Here is a 6,402-nt window from a genome sequence, read left to right as displayed (position 1 = left end):
GTCCAGGCCACAGGTTACCTCGTACTCCACCCACCAGTTGGGGGAAGGGAGGATCTATCATTCCAGGCTTTTGGAAATAGTAAAAAATTGAGAGTCCAGGCAAGGTCAGGGGGCAAAGGTCCGTCTTCGATAGCTACTTCCTGCTGAGAGGGGGCGTCGTCAGGGACATCTACCCGGGGTCTCAAGGATTCTGGTGACAGAGGTGTCTCTAGGTTCTGAATTCAAGGCCAGATAGATCTCTCCCACCTTCTGGCTGGCGAACGCCTGCATTCTGTTCTGCAAAAAACTGAGCTGCTTCCGGAGTAAAAATTCGGAGGGTCCCTTGCCAGGTAAGATCTACTGAGTGTGAATCTTCTGGGGAAGCAGATCATGGTCGCCACCAGGACCTGTCCTCCAGGATGCACTGCAGGAAATAGTAGAATTTAGCCTGTGAGGAATGATGGGTCATCAGGTCCTGGATGGTGCCGCTGAGTCTTCTTCGGGGATGGTGGGAGACATTTGGTGAGCCTGAGAGGAAGGTCGTCCTGTGGGGGTAGAAGTGTAGGAAGGTCGTGTTTTGTGTAGAGGTTTGTATGGCTTAATGCAGGCGTCCTCAAACTACGGCCCGCGGGCCACATGCGGGTGTTTTTGCCGTTTTGTTTTTTGACTTCAAATTAAGATATGTGCAGTGTGCATAGGAATTTGTTAATAGTTTTTTTTTTTAAACTATAGTCCGGCCCTCCAACGGTGTGAGGGACAGTGAACTGGCCCCCTGTTTAAAAAGTTTGAGGACCCCTGGCTTAATGTGGAGAGGTGATACCAGTGGTGGATTCCTTGTACCTTCGCCGCAGTAGGGGTAGACAGCATGACTGGGAAAGGCCCCTCCCATCTGGGTGTTAAGGATGCCTTTCCTTTTTCCTTGACATAGACCCAGTCCCCAGGGAGGATTGAGAGGTGAGACCCAGTCCCCAGGGAGGACTGACAGGTGAGACCCAGTCCCCAGGGAGGACTGAGAGATGAGTAGAAGTTGTAGGAAAGGGACGGGGGAGAAGATTATCAGCGTGTTGTTGAGCAGGGAAGTAGTCTCCCGGGAAAGGGGAATTGTCCTCCGGGGTTTGGAGGATGAAAGGCCGCCCATACATGATCTCGAAGGGGCTTAGAAGTAGTGGTTGTGGTGGCATGGCCCTCAGTCTCATTAGTGCCCGGGGGAGTAGTTCAGTCCTAGGCATATGGAGCTCTAAGGATAGCTTGGTTAGATGTGTTTTTAAGAGATGATTGGCCTTTTCTACTTTACCTGAAGACTGAGGGTGGTAGGGGATGTGGAGGTCCCATTTGATGTTTAGCGTTTGAGAGACCAGCTGCGTTATCTGAGAGACGAAAGCGGGGCCGTTATCGGATTGAAGAGACATCGGAAAGCCAACGCGGGGAATGATGTCGTGGGTGAGAGATAGATGAGAGTACAGGTTCCTGTCCAGCTGATGGGGAGACAGATGTATGTGTTTTCCCCTGATCCTGGAGACAAGCTGAAAGGTGTAAGGAGAAGAGGTGGACTAAAGGGTATGAGGTTCTTTTTTCTAGTTCCGCACTCCAAGCTGAGAGGGTAGTCGCCATGGCGCTACCAATAAGGGGTGACAGATGAGTGTTTGAGAGTGTGTTGCCGTGAAAGTGGGAGGGAATGTGAGAATGGGCTGTTATCCAGGGGAGAAGAGAAAGGGAAGGAAAGGAGCAGTGGAAGATGAGGCTGGAGAAAAGGCAGGGGGAGGAGGGAGCAGGCCCGACAGCCTGTTCCCAGGCCTCTAGCCGCTCGGGTTTTAAACGGCCGCATTTTTCCTAGAGATAAAGATCTCAGTTTCTGATAATAGCCGGACTGCTAAGTAAGCCTGTGCAGTCAAGAAAGTTGTTCTTTGGGAAGGGTGGAGCGGGGGAGGGTGGCAGGGTAAGAAGGCGCTGAGGTCAGAGCAGTTTTCAGAGCATTAAAGGGGTGAGAGTGTTGGCCTTAGGATCTAAAGGCTCAGTGAGGGGGTCCCTTCGCCGTGTCATGTCATAGAGGTGCTTTGCAAGAAGACTAAAGTTGTGAACCTGGAGGCGAGAGTAACCAATGAGCCTGAGAAAGGAGAAAATTTCTTGTTCAGAGGAGGGGACAGTCTTGGAGGAGATAAGGAGATAAGGCGTTTACAGTCCAAGGAATGGCTCGGCCTTGTGGGGTGAGAGAGTGAAACTGAGGTAGGTGACTGTGGTTTGGGACAACTGGGCTTTATGAAGGGATACATGGTAGCCCTGGCGGGGCACCGAGGTAGAATGGGAAAAGAGTGAATGGGGGAATTTAGGAAGATGCTGTGTAGAGGTGAGGTGGCTAATGACTGTGAGACTAATCCGTCAACCCCCATAATAGAGACTAAGGAGTGGACAAGGGTCCCAGCGAATTCAGAGGGCAGAATAAGTGGCCCCGGTGTCAATTAAAAGGAGATCGCTTACCTGCCACCACAGTCGTTCCCCGAGGCTCTGTCCTGGTGATGGCAGTCTGTGGGGCCCTGTCAGGGCTGGGCAGCTTCTTCGGTGGCCAGTCCCAGGGAGTCTGGGAGCTCCATATTGGATCCAGAGGGCGGCCATGCTGGATTGGCTGAGGCCCTACCCGGAGGGGCCAGACTACAGTCTGATTTCCAGTGGCCTTCCTTCCGCACCTTGGGCAGGGCCCAGGCGGGGGTCTCGGGTTTGAGCAGGACTTGGCTCAGTGTCCTTCCTTGCTGCATTTGAAGCATGGGCCCGGAGGAGGCTTAGCCCCTGACTTACCCACAGTTGGAGGACTGGCACTTCGTTTGGGGTTTGAAAGCGGTGGCTAGGAGCTGGAAGGCCTCCTACTGGGCCTCAGCCTTGGCCTGATCTCGCTTTTGATTTTGGATTTGGGTCTCCTTGTCTCTGTTATTAAAGACCTTAAAGGTCAGGTTAACGAGGTCTTTTTGAGGGGTTTGTGGACCTGCATCTATTTTTTGAAGTTTGCGGCGTATGTCGGGGAGTAAAGGTGGTCAGGTCAGTGGAAAAAGAAACCTGAGATGCCTCTCGATCTGTGAGGCTGGACACAGAATGGGACATGGACTCAGACTATCCCTCAGCTCCTGCTGCCGCCCTCAGGGGTAGAGTGGACGCGGGAATAGAAGAGGCTGTTGAGGAAGGCAGCCTTTGGGTCTGAGAATGCGTGTTAGATGGGAAAGGCTGTTCTGGAGCTCATGTTCTCAGGATTTGGGCTCTCAGGGACTGGGGAGAAGGCGGCTGCTGCTGGTTAAGAGGGTCTGAAGAGAAAGAGCTGAGGCGTTTTTCGATTTGAGAAGGATCAGAGTGAGAAGGGAGTGGCCAGCCACCTGTGAATTCGGTTGCTGGCGGTCACGGGGGCGGAGAGCGCACAGGGGAAGGGGGGCAGTTGAGTTCTCAGAGGGTAGAGCGTGGGGAGCGGATTCTGCGGCAGGGTTGTAAGGGGGCGGCGGCGGGAGCGGGAGAGGTGGAGATGAATGATCAGCTGGGTCGAAAGAGCCAGAAGACAGAGAAAGGGGCTGAGGACCGGTTTGAGAGGGTGAAGAGGACTTTGCCAGGAGGATCTGATGGGTGAAACGTGAGGAGCAAAGTGAGGGGTGAGAGGGGGGGGGGGTGGATAAAGCCTGTTCATAGGGATTTCTGAGGCCTCCCTGTCCGGTGGCAAAAATTATCTAGGTCTTGGAGGATATTGGAATCGAAAGTGCCGTTTTCGGGCCACTGAGAGCCATTGCCGAGTTTATATTGTGGCCAGGTAGAGCTGCTTTGGTTTGATGTAGCCAGAAAGACCAAGGGTCGAGAGATTGGCGAAGAGACACCCTAAGGGTGTGTTTCAAGGGGGTTTGGATTGAGGGGTTCCCATGACCGGAGGAAAGGGCCACCAAAAAGTTGGGGAAGGAACAAGGATCGTCCTCCTTTTCCCTCAGTCAACCTGTAGAGAGAGAGAGACACGAGAAAAGGTTCCGAGGTTGTCACCCCGAAACCTTTCCCGGGGAGTAGAGCAGAGTTCCCGGCCAGGCACCTGGGCTTTTGTAGAACGTAGAACGAGTAGACGGGAGACTCTGAGGCCCTGATGCCCCTCCAGGTCACAGGGAGCGAGAAAAAAGTAGGGGGGTTGGGAAAGTCCCTGAAGCCTACTGGTGGGAGAAAAGCGAGGAGATCCCCACGTGTCCTGGTCCGGCAGGGTTCGAGAGAGGGTCCGGGGCGGACCAATCCACTCAGAACCGTACCACCGAGCAAAGTCAGGAAGTTAGCCCGGGTTCTGCTTTCCTGAAATGCTCAGGATGTGGTCCGAGGATCGTCCACGTTCCGGTTCACCTCTCCCGGGTTGTGGGCTCCATCACCACGTGCAAGAGGTAGCCCCATTGATGTTTCTATCTCTCCCTCCCTCTCTCTGAAATCAATTTTTAAAAAAATAAGGAAAATGTGACCTACATTTAGTAATATTTACATCAAAATGACCTTTAAAAGTTTGAAAATATTTTTGAGATTTCCAATTGTATGGAAGTGTCATTTCCACGGAATAATTTTGCTCAAGAACGTCAAATCAATGAAATCTCATTATTTATAGAATAATGGGTTCCCAGCAAAGCTGTCTTGAGTTTCAGTTTACTTTTTTACTTTGTTTCTGCAAACTTCACGAAGAGCAGAATATTTCTCATTAATTCTCTTGAGCCAGTAATAAGATTCTCTCAAAAAGCTCTTTGTTGACTGTTTTCTAGGTACTTTACAAAAGAGGTCATTTTGACAATTGTTCACCCCCTCTGCAATAAGCTGGAGAGAAAAAGGGACATTCCATTCCTGGTAACAACTTCATAGTAACCATGGTGATCTGGCCAGATCACCAGTGCCGCAAAGCTATTTATACTAGGAACATAAGAACCCTGCCTTAGTTCTTAAAAACAAACACACACACACACAAAAAAAAACTTTATTGTTGAGAGTATCACAGATGTCCCTCTTTTTCCTCCCATCGCTCCCCTCTGCCCAGTTCCCTCCCCGCCCCAGGCCTTCACCACCCTATTGTCTGTGTCCATAGGTAATGCATATACTAGTGTGACCTTTGGTTAATCTCTCCCCACCCCCTCACCCTTTCCCTGTGAGATTCGTCAGTCTGTTCCATCTTTCCATGCCTTTGATTCTATTTTATTCATCCGTTTATTCATTAGATTTCTTATTCCTTTATTTTCATTTTTAGATTCAGTTGTTGACAGATGTGTATTTATTGCCATTTTATTGTTCACATTTTTTTATCTTTTCTTCTTCCTTCTCCTTCTTCTCCTCCTCTTTCTCTTACTCTTCTTAAAGAATATCCTTCAACATTTCATGTTTTGAACTATGTATCCAGTAGTTTGCTTGCTTCCATTTTTTTTCATTTGTGACCTGTTTGTCACCGCATTTTGGGCTGCTTCCCTGTGTTTGTTTCTATGTATTAGGTAGAGCTGCTATGACTCCTGGAGTTGGTAGAGTGGCATTGTGTAGTAGGTGTCCTGTAGGGCCCAGTGGCTCAGCCTCCCCAGTCACCAGAGCTGGGCCCTCTAGGTGCGGCCCTGTGTGGGCTGTGTGCATCTCTGGGAGGAGTTGACCTCCAGGCTAGTTGGCTGTGAGGACCAGCTGCGACTACAGTGGGAGAGCTGCTGTGCAGGGGACACCCCTATGGAGCAGGACTTGCTTCGGTGGGGCTTTGGTGCTCATTGAGTGTGTCACTGTGGATGTGTAGAGTTGTGACCTGGTGTGGTCTGAAGCTGTCCTCCGGGTGTACTGCCTCTGGGGCCTCACGTGAGGTGCAGAGTCAGCCACTGCCTGAGGCCACCCAGCAGGAACCACAGAGAGATTAAAGATGACTTCTATTTGTATTGAGTTTGGAAGAGCCCTGGAGAGGCTCAGCTGTGAAGCAAGGCAGGCTGGTGCTAGTGCCAGGTCTTGGGCCTCTTATTGATAGGTTTGAGGCTGCTGCTGCTTGTTGAGAGATTTTAGAAAAATCTGAAGCCTGAGCCAGGACAGGCCATTCATATGGAAAAGCTGCTGCAAACAGCTTGGGTGGAGCTGCAGATTGGATGGGGCAGAGTGAACAGCATTGGCCATGTTTGTTGATGGAAACAGATATGGCTGCCAGTCAGCCCTAAGACCAAGGAGGTCCCAGCACAGGAAAATGACCCCTGTGAGCACCTCCACCTGGGAGAAAGCCACCCCCCAAATTCCTGCCCAGACAATCCAGTTCCTCCCTGTATGTCCCTGGGTCCCCGGCGCTGGAGCTCAGAGGAAGCAGGACCATGTAAGTCCATGGCCAGCCCTTGAACAGGAACACCTGGGAACTCCAGTAGCCTCCGTGTCATTGAGCCACAATCCCCTCTGGTTTTCCCGGCCCAAGTTACGGGGACTTCTCTTCTCAGCTCTGGA

Source organism: Cnephaeus nilssonii (genome assembly GCF_951640355.1).
Source record: "Cnephaeus nilssonii genome assembly, chromosome: 17".
Taxonomy (NCBI): Eukaryota; Metazoa; Chordata; class Mammalia; order Chiroptera; family Vespertilionidae; genus Cnephaeus; species Cnephaeus nilssonii.
Note: the sequence above shows the minus strand (reverse complement) of the source record.